Source organism: Bidens hawaiensis, unplaced genomic scaffold (assembly GCF_021521415.1).
Source record: "Bidens hawaiensis isolate Kalapana, Puna unplaced genomic scaffold, B.hawaiensis_p1.1 tig00033504_1, whole genome shotgun sequence".
Taxonomy (NCBI): Eukaryota; Viridiplantae; Streptophyta; class Magnoliopsida; order Asterales; family Asteraceae; genus Bidens; species Bidens hawaiensis.
In genome coordinates this window covers 152,870-174,625 of record NW_027495743.1, presented here as the reverse complement: position 1 = coordinate 174,625, position 21,756 = coordinate 152,870, and the positions used below count along the sequence as shown (strand labels likewise).

The 21,756-nt window shown below is 36.1% G+C and overlaps 1 non-coding gene across 1 annotated transcript; it reads right to left on the bottom strand.

Annotated features, from left to right (window-relative positions):
• Positions 1 to 873: 873 nt before the first annotated feature.
• Positions 874 to 978, bottom strand: LOC143584946 (small nucleolar RNA R71). The gene has a single exon (XR_013144466.1). It is a non-coding gene; the product is annotated as a small nucleolar RNA R71 (small nucleolar RNA).
• Positions 979 to 21,756: the final 20,778 nt, after the last annotated feature.

The window sequence follows — 21,756 nt, the reverse complement described above, 5'->3', positions numbered from 1 at the left end:
TTGACCTTAACCCGAACCAAAACCAAAATCCACCCAACACTCAAAATCAACCAAACAATGGCCAACTACTACCTATACACTCCAATCAATAACCACATAATTCAGCCCAACAATCCAGTAACCGAAGCCTTGACAGACCTGGGCCATCTGCCCAATTCCCCCAGCCAACGAGTTCATATTGACCAAGACGAAGATCATGTCAGTATTCACACCGAAGACGAAGAAAATGAGGATTGGAATAAAATAAATCAGGGGCATAATGGTAGTAACGAGGGTGACTGGATAATTAGACAGAATGACAGCTTCAAGCCGATAAATGAAGAGGATGTTGGTTGGGATGAGGAAGTAGAGGAAACCGGTTAATTGGAGGGTGGTGGTCTTAGAAATCGAGGCAGGGGTAGATTTGGAATTCGGAGATTTCAAGCAGAAAGAAGACATGGAATTCTAGTTAATAGGGGCGGTTTTGAAAATCCAAGGGGCCGACGAAGGAATCATGTGGCCTCGGCTCAGGGAGTGAATAGTCGGTTCAGGACCGGCTATATCAGATGGGGCTTCACCGGTTGTCCCACAGGTTCACATACTGGGACAACAGGCATTTAAATCCCAACCATGCTACATTAACATAGTTCCTCCTTTTCACAGGATGGCGTCCGAAGACCCATATTCACACTTATCGTATTTTTCTGCCATTTGCGGGTTTAGCGGTGATGGTACTTTTGATCAGGATGAGGTTCGGTTGTGATTGTTCCAGTTTTAATTTAAAGACAAAGCCAAACACCGGTTCAAGTCGTTACCGATGCAGAGTATAAAGAATTGGGGTGATATGCAGCAAGTGTTCTTAAACGAGTATTATTCGCAGTCTAAGACAAGTGAAACCCGGATTGAGATTCCTAATTTTTCACAGTTTCCGGGTGAGTTGTTTCATGAAGCTTTTGTTTGGTTTAAGGAAATGATCAGAAAATGCCTGCACCATCAGATTGAATTTTGAGAATTGGTTAAAAGTTTTGCTGACTGGTTGTCATATGAGAATAGAAAGCATTTAAAGGCGTCGTGTAATGGATAGTTGTTGAACCAACCCGAAGAGGATGACTTGGATTTTCTTGAGTTCATGTGTGATGATTCTAAGTCAGAAGCATATGCAGAACGAAAAAGAAAACAGGGGGTCACCAGATCAGTTAAATCAGCCTCTAGTGGAAAGAGAACTGACAGTTTATAGACGAGAGAAAAAGAAGGAGGTTGGTAAAGTTAGGCTGAAGTTCCCAATTTGTGCAGATTGTGGTGAGTTAGGGCATAAGGCAGAAGATTGCCCCGGGTTTGACGAGGAGGAGTATCCCAACGAGGAGGAGGTCAGTTACGCGTACGGGGATTCCAAGGGCCAAGGGTTTAATTCAAACATCTATCACCAGGGCCTGGGGAACCACTCGAACTTCAGGTACGGGAATGCCACGGGTCAATGAAACCCGAACTTTTAGGGGTTCAGTCAAAACAGACAGCAGAACAGTTATCGCAAGGGCGGTTATCAGCAGGGTTCGTATAATTAGAACAGCAGTCGGGGGTATAACACAGACGGTTACCGGGGTAATAGTTCATCGGGTAATCAGAATCAGGACCAATAGAAGGGTAGTTTAGGAAATTCAGACAAATCGGTACACTCGAAGTTAGATGCGTTATCGAAGACCGTGACAAACATTCAGAAGGAAGTGCAGAAACAGTTCGAGTTGAGGGATAAGTCTTTGGAGGCAATGTTGAAGCAGATATGGCGAGGCTACAAAAAAACGCATGCTAGTTACAGAGCGACACCATAGTAAACCCGCAGTACTTCAGTTCGAGTTCGAGTTCGAAAAAGCACGTCAATCAGGTAAGTTTTTAAGAAATGGAAAAAATTATGATAATAAAGTTATGGTTCCACCATCGCGGGTTGATGGGGTGGTGGAAGAAATTTTGTTGTGTTGCAACTCTTTGATTTTCCCGTTCAATATTTCCACAGGTTCCTTTAAAAAGTTTAATTGTATGAGAGTTTTCAAGTGGTACTAATTTTCGCCTTGTCAATAAGGGACTTGTTTAGACTTGATAGATAGAAAATATCGTGAGTGAGATAGTTTCAGTCAATATGCTATGGAATAATTTTCGAAACAACTTTACGATTCCATGTATATCGGCATAGTACTTTTGTTAATCTCAGGCGGCTTACAATTTGTTTCCAAATCTTACGAGCTTTATCTGTGATTTTCAAAATCATATCAGATTTTGTAAATTGAGTGTCGTCACTTTCAGTCTAATAAATTGGTGATTAATATTGTTGCTCGTATAATACGGTATATATTTGCTTGTATCATATTATTATTGTTAGTGCACGAGGATTAAACTAGTAGATAATACCGGCCCCACTTTCCTCTAATGTTTGAATAGTTTATTTGGTTCGATTGTTTGTTAGAGGATGGAACATCGTGTTCAGGTCCGTTCGGATCCTAAAGTTTCACACAAAACTCACCAAATATGAAAGATGGAATTAGTATCTCGACCTGAAATAACTGAATTAAGCTCACTATGTCGAGATAGATTTGGTTAACATAGGGAAAATTTTTTCAGTTGTGTAGTTGTTACAAACTGGAAGGAAGTATGCAGCTTGGGTCAGTCAATGAACTATTATCCAGATTGCATTGCTTTCTCAGGATGTTCTGGGAATGTGTGCTAAGAAGTTCATTGTAATTGGTTCCCACTCCCGGTGGGGTGTTTCATGTTGTTATAACATTCCCGAATGTCTTTGGTCCTCAACCTTAACTTAGTACAGGGTACATCTTTACAACACATGCGACTATAATCTTTTTCTTACCATATTATCCATAAAATTCCCTTATATCCTTACACCATTTTTTACTAGTACCTGAAAAACCAGAATATTTGGATTGGTTTTTCCACATCCATGATTCAGTCACGGATGTTATAAAGGTTTGAAGTTCAAGTTTCGGTTCTTGAGGCAAAGTATTTTGTCGGTTTTCACAGTTTTTACAATTATTTAACGACTTCATTACCTCATATTCAACTTAATTTGGTTTCTTATAGGTCATAGGTGTTTGTGGTTCATGTGATTTGTACAGTTAGTAGTATACAAGTAGTGTCCTCGGATCTTAGGTGCAAAGGCAGCCGCTCCATATTTCTGGTCGTGGATAGTATAATTCTTCCCATCCACTTTTAGTCATTGGGGGGGAGGGGTATATGCTATTACTTTGTTTCATTTCCATTCATAACCTTGGTCTTTTTGAGTTAGGGGGATAAAAATTTTGGTAATAGTAGAAAAGTGTTCATCCCGCTGGGGTCCACATGAATTCCTTGATGTAACTGTTTTAATATATACTTTAAGATGGGATACAAAAGGCATTACGGTACATGTTTTTATCTATGTACTGGATCACTTCTTTATCTGAGAAAGGTATTCTGACAGTTCTGCTCTATCCGATTTAATCACAATACGCGACCTCTAGTAGAGTTGGACTTCGATGCTGGTCCTTGAGTTTGTCTTCCCATTGCAACTCCATTCAAACTGGGGCAGTCTTTCTTGACGTTCTCCATACTGCCACACTCATAACAGGGCATGATGCTTTGTCATAGGTTGTGAGCGAATTGGTTGCGATTGGGGTAATTGTGAATGGTGAGGTTAGAATGGTCGGTTTACGGTGCTCATAATGGTTTCACAGTTACGGGCGTAGTGTACAATCTTCCTACTTTTATGACATACCTTTTTTTCGACATTCCCTTATGTGATAATAATTATATTTCCCACACTTTGGCAAAGGTTCATTGTATATTGTTCGCTCGGAACTAAAGCTGATCGTTGTATCGGTTTAAGTTGTAGGGTGCGCACGTTTAATTGGTTGTATCTCTTGTAACCCTGTTTCGTGATTGGTTTGTTTTATACTAGATGATTTCCCAGGCATACTCAACACACTATTTCTGACCAAATCAAAAGCTACCACACCGGCTTGTGTCACGTCATTCTCAAAGGTTTAGTGGTTTACTGAGTTAACTAAAGTCCTTACTTCTGGGCTACTAACCATGGCACTAGTAGAGCCAGATCGTTAAAATGGTTTATGTATTCCAATTTGTAACGCCCGTTAACTTCAGTTAAAAGAAGTGAAGCCTCTAAAGTATGTACATTCCTTGATATTTATCTAGCCTTTCTTGGAGACCCTCTCGTTATCCTGGTACGTTAAAGTCACTAAAGTTTTCTTTCAATTTGTTATATCCCTCAAATTGGAGGGGCTAGAGTGTAACATGTTATATTATATCATAAAAAAAAACTAAACCCTAGCTCCCCCTCCCATTCCAGCCGATCGGCAGCAAGAGGAGCAGCCCCACCCCCGATTTTTCTTTTTTGCAGCCAAGTTTAGAGCATAAAACTTTAATTGAAGGTTAGTCCCATGTTCCCCCCAAGTCTTTTGCACCTTAATTGGTCATATTTACTCGCTTATTGATCGCCAAATCGCGTGTTGTAGGCTTACCGAGTGGCTGTCCATTCAAGCATTTCCGGGACTATTTTGGCTAAGGTTCTTGCACCAAAATCTTCCTAGGTATGTCTAGTATAACATACTTCAAAATTATGCGCATTGGTGTTCGTTTGATTGGTCAACTAGTTATAGCTTGAAAGTTAGTAGTCGGTTGTCCAGAATACGGAATTATTGCGTTTAACGCGAGAGTTGAAGTAATTAACGACCAATCCGGTTTGGGTAGCTTTGGTTTGATGTAAGGGCTGTTGGAAAATTATTTTTATAAGTATTGGGGCTGAATTGGTTGTCGGTTACTCAAATGGGTCGGTACAACGCGTTTTCGCGTTTATTGAATAGTTAGTGCGTTGTGCTTGCGAATTACTGACCCATTCAACTCGTGTAGCGTCATGTGGACTTATTTGCTGTGAATTTATATAATTGGGTACACACGGGGCTGAGTTGGATGTTATGTGCCTAAACAACTCTTAAACGCGCATATTAGTCTTACTTAGTGCTTCCGGGGGTAATTTGGGAATTCTCTATTCTCGGGAGTATCTAAGGGTCGTGTTGGTAAATGTAAGACCCCGGGGGCTGTTATGATTGAGTTTGATGAGGTTGAGGCTTTAGGTAACTCGAACCATGTTAGAACGTCTCGTAGGATAAACGAGTCCTTTCGGTGTCGTTAGTAATAATTGTATGAAAACCGACAGGTGTTTGAGTTGTGGGGATACTTAGGGATTCTCTAGCTCATGGCGAATACGTGCCTTGTGTCAAGTGAGTTCATGATGCCCCTTTCTACTCTTTTCAAGTTTTGGGCTAGCATGCACACCTAAGTGATTTTACTTGATGAACCGTTTAAATTATTTTGCATGGGCTTACTTGTGCAGGGTAGGCCTTGGGATGATATTATTGTATGTTTGTACGTATGTTTATACATGTATTATTGTATTGCCAATAATTGGCGATGTTAATTAGACGTTATCGACTAAGGATGTTGACATATGCCTACTTTGTGTTTGCATACGTTGGATGAGATCTTACGTGTTTGGGTTGTACGTGTGCTCGACCCTGATGTTATTACTTGGATGATATTTATAGAGATATAATTATATAGAAGTTTATATATATATATGAGTATGACTACTTATTGTTGATGATGGCCTAATTGATGTATCCTGTTTATTTTAATAATCTTGGAATGACTATTATAATTGTCAATTATTAAAACTTGAACTCACTCGGCTCAAGCTGACTTTGTGTGCATGTTAGTGTGAGTTTCAGGTTAGGAGGAGGATGCAATACCGCTTGGACGTGCTCGAGGCTACTTGGACGGTGGAAGGCATATCTAGTCGGAAAGTTTTGTTAATGAACATTGTTTTTTTTATTATTACTAAATACATTGAAATTTGGTTTTGGGGCACAATTCCCGGGTTTTGGGAACTTGTTTTAATAATTATGATTTTTCCGTTGATTCATACTCTGAACTGGTTTTTGAAATGGAATGAATTATTTTGAGTTTAAGAATTTTTTAAGTTTATGGAGTGATCACCAACTATAGGATTCCCGGGATTCAGGGTCTTAACACTTTTCGTTTTCAATTTCTCGGGTTCGTGTTCTAATTTCTTGATTTCATTCCTTGGACGAAAATGCTTCAATATAAAGGTTTTAAGTTTTGCCCAAGTAATGAGGATAATTGCCTCTTGTTCCCGAATTCATACAATCGTTTTCTACCACATAAAGGTGTGGTCAAAAAATGTACAACTAGTAAATCTAACGACACAATCTGATGGGTAACAACCTGTATCGATAACAGACTTTGTCGTTTCGTTCCATTTTACCAGCTCATTTGATCCTTTAGTACCACTAAAATTTATAAGTTTACATGGAATAATTTGTTTAAACGAATATTCCCTTCGTGAAGGATCACGGTTGTTATGACCAGTATTCATGTTCGGTAGGGGATTTTCATTGCCAATGACATTTAGTAGGGGAAATTATTATTATTGGTAGTAGCATTAGTGTTTAGTGGGGGAGTATTATTCGTGACAATGTTAGTATTTACCAGCGGAGTATTTGTAGTTGTATTAGTATTTTCAGGGAATTAATATATTCACAACCGCACTAGTTTTGGGGCATAATTCCCGGGTTTTGGGAACTTGTTTTAATAATTATGATTTTTCCGCTGATTCGTACTCTGAACTAGTTTTTGAAATGGAATGAACTGTTTTGAGTTTAAGAATTTTGTAAGTTTATGGAATGATCACCAACTGTAGGATTCCCGGGATTCGGGGTCTTACACAATTGGTCAACACTTTTCTTTTTCAATTTCTCAGGTTCGTGTTCTAATTTCTTGATTTCATTCCTTGGACGAAAATGCTTCAATATAAAGGTTTTAAGTTTTGCCCAAGTAATGCGGATAATTGCCTCTTGTTCCCGAATTCATACAATCGTTTTCTACCACATAAAGGTGTGGTCAAAAAATGTACAACTAGTAAATCCAACGACATAATCTATGGGTAACAACATGTATCGATAACAGACTCTGTCGTTTTGTTCCATTTTTCTAGCTCATTTGATCCTTTAGTACCACTAAAATTTATAAGTTTACATGGCATGATTTGTTTAAACGAATATTCCCTTCGTGAAGGATCACGGTTGTTATGACCAATATTCATGTTCGGTAGGGGATTTTCATTGCCAATGACATTTAGTAGGGGAAATTATTATTATTGGTAGTAGCATTAGTGTTTAGTGGGGGAGTATTATTCATGACAATGTTAGTATTTACCAGCGGAGTTTTGTAGTTGTATTAGTATTTTCAGCGAATTAATATATTCACGACCGCACTAGTTTTTGGCATTTGATTTGTATTCATAGTTGTATTAATACCAGCGGCGAATTGTGCTGCTAATGTCGGAAGCACTGTCTGCAGTTGCCGATCAATCATCTCGCCCATATCCGCCTCAGATAGTATGTTTGTTTTCTCCAAGGAAATTCTATAACGATTACCAATTATACCGCAATTAATAATGATTCACTTACACAACTAATCACAAAAGAAATCACATTAACTGGAAATTAGGTATTTCAAATAGCACATATGTAACATATGCATCTGCTCTTACGTCTATATACTAAGGATAGTGTATATATTTAGCCTAACAAAGGCCAATGGTTGTATATATATATCAACAGTTTCCACCAACTGACAAGAAATTTTAACCCGGTAAGGGTCTATATTGTAACGAAAGGTCCAAATTGTCCTCCATATCAGCATAGCACACTCTCAGATGCTTGCATGGAGTATCGAAAGGATGCTATACATAAGCATGCCGCGTTTACTAAAATAGTAATTTATCCAAGTACCATACTATCCTTGCCTATCCAATTACACATTATAACAATCACGTAAAGATCACAATTAACACAGTAATTATTCCGATATAATCCACCATCGGGCAACTGTTTTTGTCCTGCCTCCCCAGTAAGTAGACATCTACCCGTTATGAGTTTAAAAAGTGTGTCATAGTCGGAATGCTCTTGTATACTCCACATAACCTTTGGATATATTAGATATAACTACAGAGTATACTTTCATCGGGTCATTCAGTACCCGCAAGCAAGCTGCGTTTACTAAAATAGTAATTTATCAGTTAAGAGTAAGCATATCTCGCACTAGCCAGGGCACATCATCGATTCGTGAGCATGGGGTTTCTCTTCTATAATAAACCGATCGGAGTGGCAAAAATATAGAAGTGGTTTGAGGTACTCGTACATAAATGGTTTGATAAGTTTGCTAGTTAGGGAGGCTCATCAGGGTTGGTTGTACTGGTGAAATATAGTTAGTACATGATATCTACTGGTGGTCGCAGTTTGTCATGTTATAATTGAAGACTTAGTATGGTAATTATAACGTTTATAATTTAATAATTCGGGCTCGCCACTACGCATTTTCCTAGGAATAGTGTTTGTTCTAGAAAAACGAAAGTGGAGAGACGATTTGAAAGCATTTTGGTTTACTGTTAGAAAATGAGTATATAGGAAAGATTAGGTCCAACCTGAAAGTGTTATATAAACCTACTAGAAAGGATTGCATGTAAATGACACCTCCCACAGTTCTTTCCTAGCCCATTTATGGTTCCATCATACCGCATGACTCAGTTTGAACTCGTTAGAGCATTCTCGTATTCTCGTTTACAGGCAACACTAGTTCTTCATCTGACATAAAGCTACCCGATCTTGATATCTTTCGGTGCAACGGTTAGTCATAAAATAACATTTTTGATAGCTTTGATCAGAGTAAAAAATATTATTAATGAAGGCAAAAATAAAATGTTTTATTTTTTATGACCAGAAGATATAATATTAATTATGATAAAATATAGTATTAATTTTAATAAATTATAATTTTAATTATAAGAAGAATTACTATTGATTATAATCGAATATAATATTCGTTGTGATAAGGTTTAATATTATCGAAAGTACCGTACGCATATGTATCCATACACCTTGTTTCAAATAAGCACACATGCATGTTACATATATACTCCACATCATCTAAATACACGTATATTGCCATTTTTGCCTATCAGTATGTTCCGCGATTTCTCCCAGAATTCCCTCGTACAGGCAAGTTTGTTATTACATTCCGGGCCATAATAATTCACTTGCCCTTCGAGTTCATCCTGAAATCCATCAATATATATCATTACTCATTAATAATTTTTCCTAAAGATAATCGATCCTACAGTTATATTTTAGGAATCCTAAGGGATAAACCTAATCCTTTAAAACCAATGGCTCTGATACCAACTTCCGTCACACCTCGTTAAGCGATTTGCAGAAGCGTAAAACGGTAATGTAACAGACACAACTGATATCAAACACATTGTTCATAAAGAAACATTACTAACTAATTTACAATATATTACATTTTTCTAACATCTTTTACAAACTAGGTGATACAATCAAAACTAGTCCGTTAACTACTTCACTTCATACTCGCATACTTGCACCAATTTACACAGCCTTGATCACAATCCAAACACTTAGCACATAATCAATCTACTTCAAGTATCTATACACCTGAAAAGCATGTTGAAAACAGGTCAACTACGAATAGTTGTTGAGTTTCATAAGTTTCAAGAAAATCAGTTCTGCGTACCGCACGGTCATAGTTCCAATGTACGCGCGTATGTAAAAATGTATTTATGTTTGTATGTATGTACATATGTATGTTTTTATGTAGATATGTATGTTTGTTTGTTTATGATATAGGTATTAAAAATTACGCGGAGATCGTGACCATTTTTTCGTACTACGTGCCTCTATTTTCCACATAAAATCAACCATTGTGACCCCCCTTCCGCCCACAATGGTTCCAAGTAACTATATCATGCACTACGTAGTAGGTATTGTGACATTTGTGTCAAAACAAGGTACACCTCAATACGTATTTACCGATTAAGCAAATAAACGCCTTTTGCGTAACAAACGAACGATTAACCGAACGGGTCGGGTTATGACCCAGATATCTCGGGGGCCATCTATAAGTGATATACGATCTATACAAGCTAAAATATTAGAAATATGGTCTTAGTTTGATAGCAAACAAGTTAGACGAAAATATGCTCGTTTAACTACCCGCTATAGATTTAAACGCAAAAGATAGTTACAAATCAAGCATTGTATCATCCGTTAAGCCGAAAAAGACTTACCAAACACTTATTTGAAATGTTTTAAGCGAACCGTGAAAATATTTTTGACTTTTACAAACGTGTAGTATGTTTTTATAATTTTACACAAAACTAGCCGAAAAACACACGTTTTCGCACTATTTAACGCACCCGATAAGTTTTTCGGACCAAAAACCGAACCCACACTAAATTTGGACCGGGCTTTTCGTATTTGGGCTTGAAAAACCAGATTATTGGGCCAAAACAGCCCAAAGGGGAGGCCCATGGGTTCCGATCGGACAGCCCACCCCCACCCCCCATTCTTTTTATAAATCTTGTTTTGGAAGCTTGTTTATTCATTTTGGTTTATAAAAGTTGAGGTCCAAGCAGCTGCAAGCTGAATTTCCAGAAATCCTTCAAACCCTAAGGTAAGGAGCTTAAATAAGTAACTTTTGTACTTGTTTAACCTTGATTAATACCATAAAAACATGTCTTGATTACTAAAAATCATTCCTTACCATGTAAAAATCACAAAAATGGTCCATAAACATGTTTTGATCATACACATGGTAAGGAACCTTTTTTGATAGTTTTTTTGGCCATAAACACGGATGAAAGGGTTGAAACGGCGTTTTTACAGTTCAAAAGTTTGTTTTTGTGCACTAGCCGAAACCCTAAGTTAAGGGCTGTTATGTTGATGAAAATTGCTTGGTTTGTGATATAGGACTTGTACCTAGCTTTCGTAGAAGCACAAGAATCTGAAAACTTGATTAAAAAGTCGGAAACGAGCCAAACCCGCTAAGGTAATGCCGAAACACTCGCTTACGGGCTATTTAGGTTAAGGCTGTTATGTACATATTTTTAGGACTTGAAAATTTTTAGAGAAATAAGGGACCATGTCAATGAGTCCCTGTTCAAATTTGGTAATTTTTCGACCATCCGAGAATATTTGGCGAATTTATTACCGAATTGGGACGTTTATTTGGGAAAAATAGCTAAAATACTTCAAAAATTATGAAATTTTTTTGGGAACTCATATTTGATGTATTTTGATAACATATGAATTTTGGTATTATTTGGAGAATTTTTTAAAGTGTTTTGTGTATTTGCGTTCGTGTGAATTTTTATAGCCGAATTTGGGCCGAAAAGAATATCGCACGAACTTCTTACATTCTGGAATTGATACGGTTGATTTGGACATGATTTGAGCATTCAGGAAATTTTGTGGAATTTTTGGAAATTGTTTGGGGTAAACGGACGACTTTCAGGTGAAATATAGCTGATAAAATGAATTTTTATAAATTAATAAATTCCAGAAATATTTTTATAAAAATCTGCATATTTTAATTGATAAGTGGTTAAATTTTCATAATTTAATGATTAACGGTTAATTAATTATGCTAATTTGAATATTAAACAAATTCAGTTTTTATAAAAACCGGCAAGTTTGCGACTAGCGAATCTGCGGGAATATCAAAATACCAAGAGTGATCAAAAATCATATTTTTGGACTAATTATGTAAAAAAGAACTTTTCTATGAGAAACCTGGACAATCTGGGTGGATTGTGCGCGTTACTTCTTAAATCAAACTAAATAAACGGAAACGGGCCCTGTGGCTAATCCGGGACCCCAGTATGTGATCTTTCTTTATAACTTAATCATTTTGTTAACCAATACATTTACCCAAGCTTATTTTCCCATAACTGTTTTCTGAACGTGTAAACGAACAACTTGGCACAGCTGGGAAAACGGGAATCTGAGCCAAGTTCAGTTCTAAGTATTAGACATTGAACAAAATCACAACCTAAGCCTATTGCCACTTTCTGGGCATTCCAGCTACACCCAGATTAGTTACACAGCCCAGTTTAGTATTGAGATTATAATAATATTAAAATATTAATATTATTATAATATTGATTATAGGAACTACTGATAGCGGACCGAACAAACCACGAGCAAATACAGTACTGAATATCTACTAAACCGTGAGTTTCATGACCCACTCTTTAAACAGTTTTACGAACTTTCGGGGTGAAAAGCATGTTTAATTACATATACATACCTGAAACATGTATTGATGTGAATTATCTAAGTGCTAACACACGAAAGTCCCCACGATCACAGTGATTAACTTCGAGCCGGTGGCTTGTGAATAGTACTATTGGTTTGACAAACCAAAACGGAATCGGCCTGGTTGCCGTGTCACATAGCGCCGTTTGCACATGACCATATTTATACAACCAGGCTATGTAGTGTTAGACATAGCTACCGGGGCATGTTGTGGGCGGAAAGGGGCCACAGTGGTTGATGGAGCGTGGGAAATGAATGCACGCAGTACATACAGTCAAGGCTTCACTATAGCTTAGCATAATTACATCATTTACATACATACATACTTATTTCATGATTACAAGTGTTGACTTGTGAATACTCATTACTGTTTTCTTGAAACTCGTGAAACTCACCAACTCTAGTAGTTGACCCGTTTTAAACTGTTTTTCAGGTGTACCTAAATCGGAGTAATTTGGTGATTTGTTACTTGCCTGAAGTGTGTGGTTGATGCTATGTGAATAGAAGCAAGGGCGTTAGTAGTAAGGACGTATAGTTAACAAACTAGTTTTGTTTGTATCACCTAGACGGTAAAACAATGATAGAACAAAGAAATGTAATATATTGTAAATTAGTTTGTAATGTTTCTTTATAAACAATGTGTTGATACCAGAGGTGTCTGTTACATTCCCGTTTTACGTTTCCGCATTGTGCTAGTCGGGGTGTGACAGGTATATATATATATATATATATATACACATATATAGGACGGGCACAATGGTAATTTAACAAAAACTCTTAAAAATAAGAGATTTACTACTCTTTATGCACAAGATACAACTCCTAGAGCATAAGTCTTGAAGCCGGCGGCGCCTGAGAGCGAGGATTTTGAATTTGAAATTTGAATTTACCTATCCTATATGCCTTTCTCACCTCCTACTTTCGCCATTTCTCTCCATTGAATAGGGATCTTACACAGATGATTCTGAAGTGTTTAGATCTCATTTGAACAATTATTTGTATGGTTAATTTCTTGTTTACGTGTCATATTTACCTTTGTAGTTGTTTAGATCTCATTCTATTAAATATTGATCTTACTTAGGTCACTGGACTACAGTTCGCATTATCGGTGGTCGTGGCACTGGTAATTCAAGCCTAATCTTGCCAGCAGCGTCGGAGGTTCAAAACGACACCGTATAATACCCTGTCATCACACTCAAAAGCAAGATTACATGAGGCCTTGTGGAATCCTTATATTCGGAGTAACAGGAGCCACCGCAACCACTTTTGCAGTATGTTTCTTTTCCGTTGATTGGTCTAATATTGTCAGTTGCATTTTAGGGTTATATCTTATTGCTCGTGTTGTGTTAAATATTTGAAATTCGAACTTCATTTGAACAATTGATAGCTTGGACAGCTGCGAAGAATGCAATATTTCAAAACCCAATTATTTAAATCCATCATATATATATATATATTTTATTATTATTGATACTATTAATTGATTGAATCTTATATTTACAACTAATTAGACCAAGTGTAAGTAAAAGTGTTTCATTTAATTTATTTCTGTTTTGTATCTGTTCATGCCACAACAAGCCGAAGCACAGGCGCTTAATTTGTAAAATCTCAGTTGATATTCATATATAAAGAAATTGATGCATCTGAACTACATGATGGAATGATTGGAGCTGAAACTGGATTGGAACAAAATCAAAGATATTTGGTACATATGTGTGAGGTAATTAACTAATTACATTTTATTCCTGAACTTTGTTTGCTTTAAAACTGCCAAATAACTAACAAAGTGAGAATTAACTGTAGGAACTACCTTGAAGCAATGTTATTTCTGGTTACACGGATGCTATTGATGGAGCTCGAATAAAAAAGAGCACTTGGTAAGCACTTATTATTTTTGGTAACATAACGATAATAGCATTTATTTTAACGGATATTGGTGGAACTTATGTGTGGACAAGAACCACATACAATAGCTTGGTTACTAAAGAAGGTCGGTCTAAATTTCATATATATATATATATATATATATATTACACAAGAATACTGTCAAGACATTGACCGGTCAAACTATATGTAGCATGTGATAAAAAAAAGGGGTTATTTTGGTTTATATGGTCAAATGGTGTACCCAAAGGCGAATTTATGAAACTTATATTTAAGTATTTTGTAAAACTAAATATTGTTTATAACCAAACTAAATTGTTAAAAGTTGTTTATGATTAAGTAAAGGCGATAAGATATGTTTGGAGTTTTCAATAATCACTTTATAATAAAACCAACCATTATATGAATTTAAATAAATATACAAATTAAGAACATTTTGTTTGAATCAAATTGTAGTTTCTTCAATCCTAATGGTGTCCTTGTCAAAGACATTTATACCCCCTTCCCTTAAAACATGCATTAGGAATTGAGATGTAAGGGTTTAAGGTGTAAAAGAGATAAGGGTACAATGGCCACTATAAGGTGTAGTTGATGAAATAAGTAGCCTGTGCTTCATGAACTTTCTTATCCCTTGATCAACCTAATTATGTTTTTTTTTAAGCTTTGACTTTTGCGGTCAAAGATGGTTTCCATTTTGTTGATTTTAAGGTCAAACATAGCATTTCACACAATCTAGCCTAGTATCATTCAACGCAACATTAAAATTTGAGGAATGATGATTTATCCTAAACAACTTGTAGAACTTTTTTCTATATTAAGGGCCAAAAAGTAAAAATCTAAAAAAGAAAATGAAAAATGGCATATAATAGAAAAGGAAAAGGTCACAGGGTTAAAAAAAAAAGTTAAAATTGTATGGCTAAGCAATTTAGTAGGTATTTAGGTGAAGCTTGACTTTCATGATCAAATAAATTAATTTTAAGTTTTCATTTGATGCTACTTGGAAATAACTAATTTTATGCATATGCGAAGTTATACAATTTCATTTTTGTGCAGGTCACTCTTCCCTTCCATGCTGTCTTTAGCTACATGTTGAGCTGAATGCTCTGGTGCTGATTGGTTGTCGCAGTAGATAGGAAATTACTTGTTGCACCTTCATAGAAGGTCGGCTTTATCAAACTGGATCACTCCCAAGGTTCGTCAACATAACTTTTAATGATTTGTGTTTGTTTGCAAAAACAAAATATATGTCCAAAACCTTTTTTTGTTGAACTTCTTGCATTTGATTTTGATTTTGGTTTAGTGTCTGGGATTTTGTTAATACCTACAACGCATTTGTTTTTTTTTGGCGGGTCATGTTTGTCAACAAATCAGTTATCAGTTCGGTGAAATCGTAATAGAAGAGGTGCTTATCTTTATTGAATTTTAAAAATCAGTGCAAATGTCATGGATGATATGATTGTTGTTAGTCCACCACTGATTGTACAACATTCAAATAAATGATATTGATATCTCTACCATTTTCTTTTTTTATTTAATTATACATTACTTAAATTAATATAACAATTTAAAATTTTAATTTGATTTAAAATAAACAAGTGAAAAATATACCTATCCAGCTTTGCACCTAAGTTTTTTTTAGTCAAAAACGTCACTAGGATGATAATAAGACAATTAACAAGTGATAATGAAATACCAGCTCAATCGCAAAATTACTTGCTTTACATCTGCAAAGGGATCATGATTACGGAGCAATGATTAAGGGATCATGTGTTGTATTGTTTAAAGAGAATGGTGTATGTACATATTTTGTATATTGAATGTAACTTGAATTTGTGAATGGGCTTGAGAGACCAAAATTGCAGCTTGGACCTTCATGTGGAATTTAGGGTCTTAAAAGTTATGATGTAATAGTTTTAGCTCTTCTTTACATCATGCTTATATACAGTTTTTATGTATCAATGTTATCTTGTGTTTCAATTTTTTATTTTTTAATGTTTAGTGTTGTGAATTTGAATTTCAGTCCAATACGACATATGACAATAATACGTACGATTTGATTTGACACCACATTATACTGCACATTCAAACCAGTTTAGTCTTATATGTTTGGTTCGATGTCACAACTTCTAATGCATGAGTTGTGTCTGCTAATGTTGGGTATACAACAAATGTATGGCTATTAACCATGCAAATACAACAAACACATCACGAGTCATTGTTATCATCCTTTTTAGTAGGACTCCCTTGTAATTAGTTATTTTACATTTAGATATCGGTCTAATTAGTTTAATTTCTTAGTAATACACTATACTAATACTGTCCAAGATAAAATTCATAAGTCAGCCCTCTTTAGTTTTATTGATTTAAAACAAAAAGTTAAAAAATGAATAATATTTCTTTGTTTGAAAATTATTATGAGGTACTGGTACATGAGTTTTGATTTATAAACTAGAAAACTTTATATATTATTTAATTTTGTTGAATTAATAATCAAACTAAGACAAATAGAAAAAATGAAGAATTGCTTGTAGAAGGTACTCTTGTTGGGTTTTGACAAGATTATCAAAGTGATAAAATCCTTATTTTACCAAAAACGCAGTGGATATAAGTTTTAAATCTTGTTAATTTTATACAGTTTTTATGTATCAATGTTATCTTGTGTTTCAATTTTTTATTTTTTAATGTTTAGTGTTGTGAATTTGAATTTCAGTCCAATACGACATATGACAATAATACGTACGATTTGATTTGACACCACATTATACTGCACATTCAAACCAGTTTAGTCTTATATGTTTGGTTCGATGTCACAACTTCTAATGCATGAGTTGTGTCTGCTAATGTTGGGTATACAACAAATGTATGGCTATTAACCATGCAAATACAACAAACACATCACGAGTCATTGTTATCATCCTTTTTAGTAGGACTCCCTTGTAATTAGTTATTTTACATTTAGATATCGGTCTAATTAGTTTAATTTCTTAGTAATACACTATACTAATACTGTCCAAGATAAAATTCATAAGTCAGCCCTCTTTAGTTTTATTGATTTAAAACAAAAAGTTAAAAAATGAATAATATTTCTTTGTTTGAAAATTATTATGAGGTACTGGTACATGAGTTTTGATTTATAAACTAGAAAACTTTATATATTATTTAATTTTGTTGAATTAATAATCAAACTAAGACAAATAGAAAAAATGAAGAATTGCTTGTAGAAGGTACTCTTGTTGGGTTTTGACAAGATTATCAAAGTGATAAAATCCCTATTTTACCAAAAACGCAGTGGATATAAGTTTTAAATCTTGTTAATTTGATATGTATAAAACCAATTTTACACATGCAAAACCCAAGCCCGGATCCAAATACGAAATACATACTATCAAACACATGCATGTCACAATAAGTACATGCATGTTAAAGCTACCTTTCAAATCCAAGGAAGAGGAAGGAGATGATGATGAAGAAGGCAAGAACTTGAATATGAAGCTCCTCAAGCTAGCATATCCCAAGCTTTCCAACAAACACCACTTGTAACTAGGATTTGGCAACACTTGTATCTTCTCCTTGGTTCCTTTTTCCTTGGCCGTCCAAAGAGAGGAAGAGAAGAATGGAGCGTAGAGGATTTATCCTCTAGTCTTGTTCTTGGCCGTCCAAGAGAAGAAGAGAAGAGTTGAGAGAGTTTTCCTCTATTACTTTACTTGTGTATGGTATGTTATGAGAGAAAGAAACAAGAAAGAAAGAGATATAGTCTTTCAAATATGGCACCACCTAAGGAACCAATGAAATCACTTGCATGCCTCCACTTAGTGGAGAATAAGAATATAATATTCAAGAGAGAAAGAGAGGAGGGGGGGGGGGGCCTTCCTTCCCTTTTTCATATTATCATTATTTTCCTTTCTTTTATATCATAAACATAATTGTGTTATTTCCTAACATAACACAATATAAGTAACATGCTTGACATTTTGTTACTTAACCCCTTTAAACAACAATATGGATTGCTCTTTCTCAAAGTATAAATCATCCACATGATTTATTTATATCACAAGTTCATTTTATTTGGAAACCCCTATCCAAATAACTCAAGTGTTAATATTCAATTGTTATGATCATATCATATGTAAACAAATATTGTTGGTGTTTGTCTAGCTTGTTATTGGGTATGACCCGACTTGGATCATGACGTACTAGCCACATCAATAAACATATGTGTCTTAAGCATAACGAGTCCAACACTCTCCCACTTACACAAGATACATAGAATATTGATGCAAGTAGCAAATACCGCCTAACTACGGTTTACTACCCCTAATATGCATGACAAAGTGCCATTCAATAACATCATCCCCTTCAAGTCCCTTAATTGAAATGATTTAGGTACATCTATCATTTATCCTTTTGACACAGATGTCATGTCAAATCCAGAGACATAGAGTGATCATTCTCTGTTGATTTAACTTAGCAAGCCTTAGATATCTCACTCTCAACGAATAAGAGGGACAAATCCCCTCTTGACTACATACGTCTCTCACAATCACCCTGTACCAGACCTGATCTTAGCCTTATGTACTGTCATGTTTCAGAGCAGCGAAGAACTAAGTCAAAGTATAATACTTGGTGAATATCAAGACCCAATATGTATCTCAGGTCGGAGGATACTATGATATTCGCCTTTACTCAAATTTACTTATGATCAATCACAAGGATTCCATGTAGTAATATTTGAGAGCGGGCCAGTCCAATATTTATAACCCATAAATATCTAAGAACCTTGGCAGCAACCCTTGCTCAATATTCATATCCCATGAATATCCACCAATCCAAGTACATAATAGTCTTACCTTCATATTTTTTTCCCACAAATATGAGCGACTACGGACATTTAGAATAAGTAACTTATTCATGGATTTAAACATGCTAAAATGGAACATAACTCAAAATATCATAATCAAAACCATAATCATATGAATGAGTCAAAATAGTAATTGTTCCGATATCCAAATACAAAATTCAATCATATCCAATCACTAGAATACCGAAGTCCTAAGGCACAAGTATAACCCTCATGCTTTGGCCTTTCAAGGAGCTTCGTGAGTGGATCCGCAATGTTTTGATCGGTGTGAACTTTGAGAATACATATCTTTCCTTTTTCAACTTCATCCCTTATGTAATTGAACCTCCGCTCAATGTACCTCGTCTTTTGATGTGCACGAGGTTCCTTTATTTGAGTAATCGCACCTTCGTTGTCACAAAAGATCTCTAAAGGGTCCTGAATGGTACGGACTACCCCTAGGTCGGCAATGAATTTTCTAATCCACGCAGCTTCTTAAGCTGCCAATGAGGCGGCGATGTATTCCGATTCCGTGGTGGATAATGCTACCACGTCTTGCTCTGAGATCTTCCAAGAGATTTCCCCACCATTCATAATGAAAACATATCCCGATTGTGATCTAGAATCATCTCGATCGGTTTGGAAACTCGCATCCGTCTTTACAACGAGTTCCTCCTCACCCGAACCGTTTATTAGAAACATATCCTTAGTCCTTCTAAGGTATTTCAATATACTCTTGACCGCCATCCAATGGCTACTTCCCGGATTATGTTGGAATCTACTTGTCATGCTTAAAGCGCATGACACATCCGGTCTAGTGCATACCATTGCATACATGATGGATCCAATAGCCGATGCGTATGGAATTCTTTTCATTTTCTCTTGCTCATCCTTTGAGCTTGGACATTGAGACCTACTCAATATCGTTCCTCTTTGAATAGGTACCAAACCTTTCTTAGAGTTCTCCATCTTGAACCTCCTCAAGATTTTGTCAATGTGAGCACTTTGGTTTAAACCTATCAACCGCCTTGATCTATCCTTATAGATCCTTTATTCCCAAAATATAGGCGGCCTCACCAAGATCCTTGATAGAAAAACAACTTCCAAGCCATGCTTTTACACCTTCCATGGTTGGAATATTATTCCCAAATAGTAGTATGTCATCAACATACAATACTAAGAAGGTAATGATGCTCCCACTAGCTTTCTTATACACACAAGCTTCATCACCATTCTTGATGAATCCAAATTTCTTAACTTCTTCATCAAATCGATGATTCCAACTTCTAGATGCTTGTTCAATCCATAGATTGATTTCTTTAACTTGCATACTTTGTTAGGATGTTGTGGATCGACAAAACCTTTGGGTTGTACCATATTGACATCTTCCTCAAGATGCCCATTTAGGAAAGCGGTTTTGACATCCATTTGCCATATCATAGTCATAATGTGCGGCTATGGCAAACAATATCCTAATAGACTTTAGCATTGCTACGGGAGAAAATTTTTCATCATATTCAACCCCTTGAGTTTGAGTGAAACCTTTTGCTACAAGTCTAGTTTTATAAGTATCCAAGTTTCCATGCATATCGGTTTTCTTCTTGAAAACCCACTTGCTTCCAACCGGGTTGGAATTAAGAGGTGGTACAACCAAATCCCATACTTGGTTGTCATGCATGGATTGCATCTCAACGTTCATGGCTTTAAGCCATTTGTCATAATCGGATTGTGACATTGCATCATGGTATGTGGTGGGTTCATCCGAATCTACCACATAGCATCCATCCATGAAAAATCCATATCTTTCAGGTAGATGACTAATCCTACCGGATTTGCGAACGTTTTGGGTGCCTTGATCAACCATTTGATCATTATCAACATCCTCTTGTTGATTGCTAGTGTCAACCAAACGTGTATCGGCTTGTGGTTCTCGATCCTCCTCGAGTTCCACTGTTCTACTAGTACCTTCCATAAGGAACTTAGTTTCAAGAACTCGGCGTTTCGAGCAACGAACACCTTTTGCTCGTTTGGGTTGTAGAAATAATATCCCATAGAGTCTTTGGGATATCCTACAAAGATATAGTTAGTGGATCGACTTTCAAGTTTTTTTTGGGTGTTGTTCTTGACATAAACCTCACAACCCCATACCTTTAAATATGATAATAATGGAACCCTTCCATTCCATATTTCATAAGGTGTTTTGTCCACTTTCTTGGTTGGGGCCATATTTAGAATACGGGCCGCGGAGAGCAAAGCAAAACCCCAAAATGATAGAGGCAATGTGCTTCTAGCCATCATAGATCGAACCATATCCAATAGAGTTTGATTCCTCCTCTCGGACACACCATTATGTTGTGGTGTTCCGGGTGGAGTAAGTTGTGAGATGATCCCACAACTCCTAAGATGATCTCGGAAAGCATCACTTAGTTATTCACCTCCTCTATCCGAATGAAGTACTTTGATGGTTTTATCGAGTTGATTTTATACTTCATTTTGGAAGACTTCGAACATTTCAAAGGCTTCATCTTTGTGTCTTAACAAGTACACATACCCATAACGGCTATAATCATCGATAAAAGTAATGAAGTATCTTTCACCATTCCTTGTCATTGTCTTAAAAGAACCACATACATTCGAATGTATAATACCCAATAAGTCTTTTGCCCCTTCATTTGTTCCACTAAAGGGGTCCTCGGTCATCTTCCCAAGTAAACAAGACTCACACTTATCAAATGAAACATCTTCACTTGATTCCAAAAGACCATTCTTTGAAGTGTATGTATGCGATCTTCGTTTATGTGA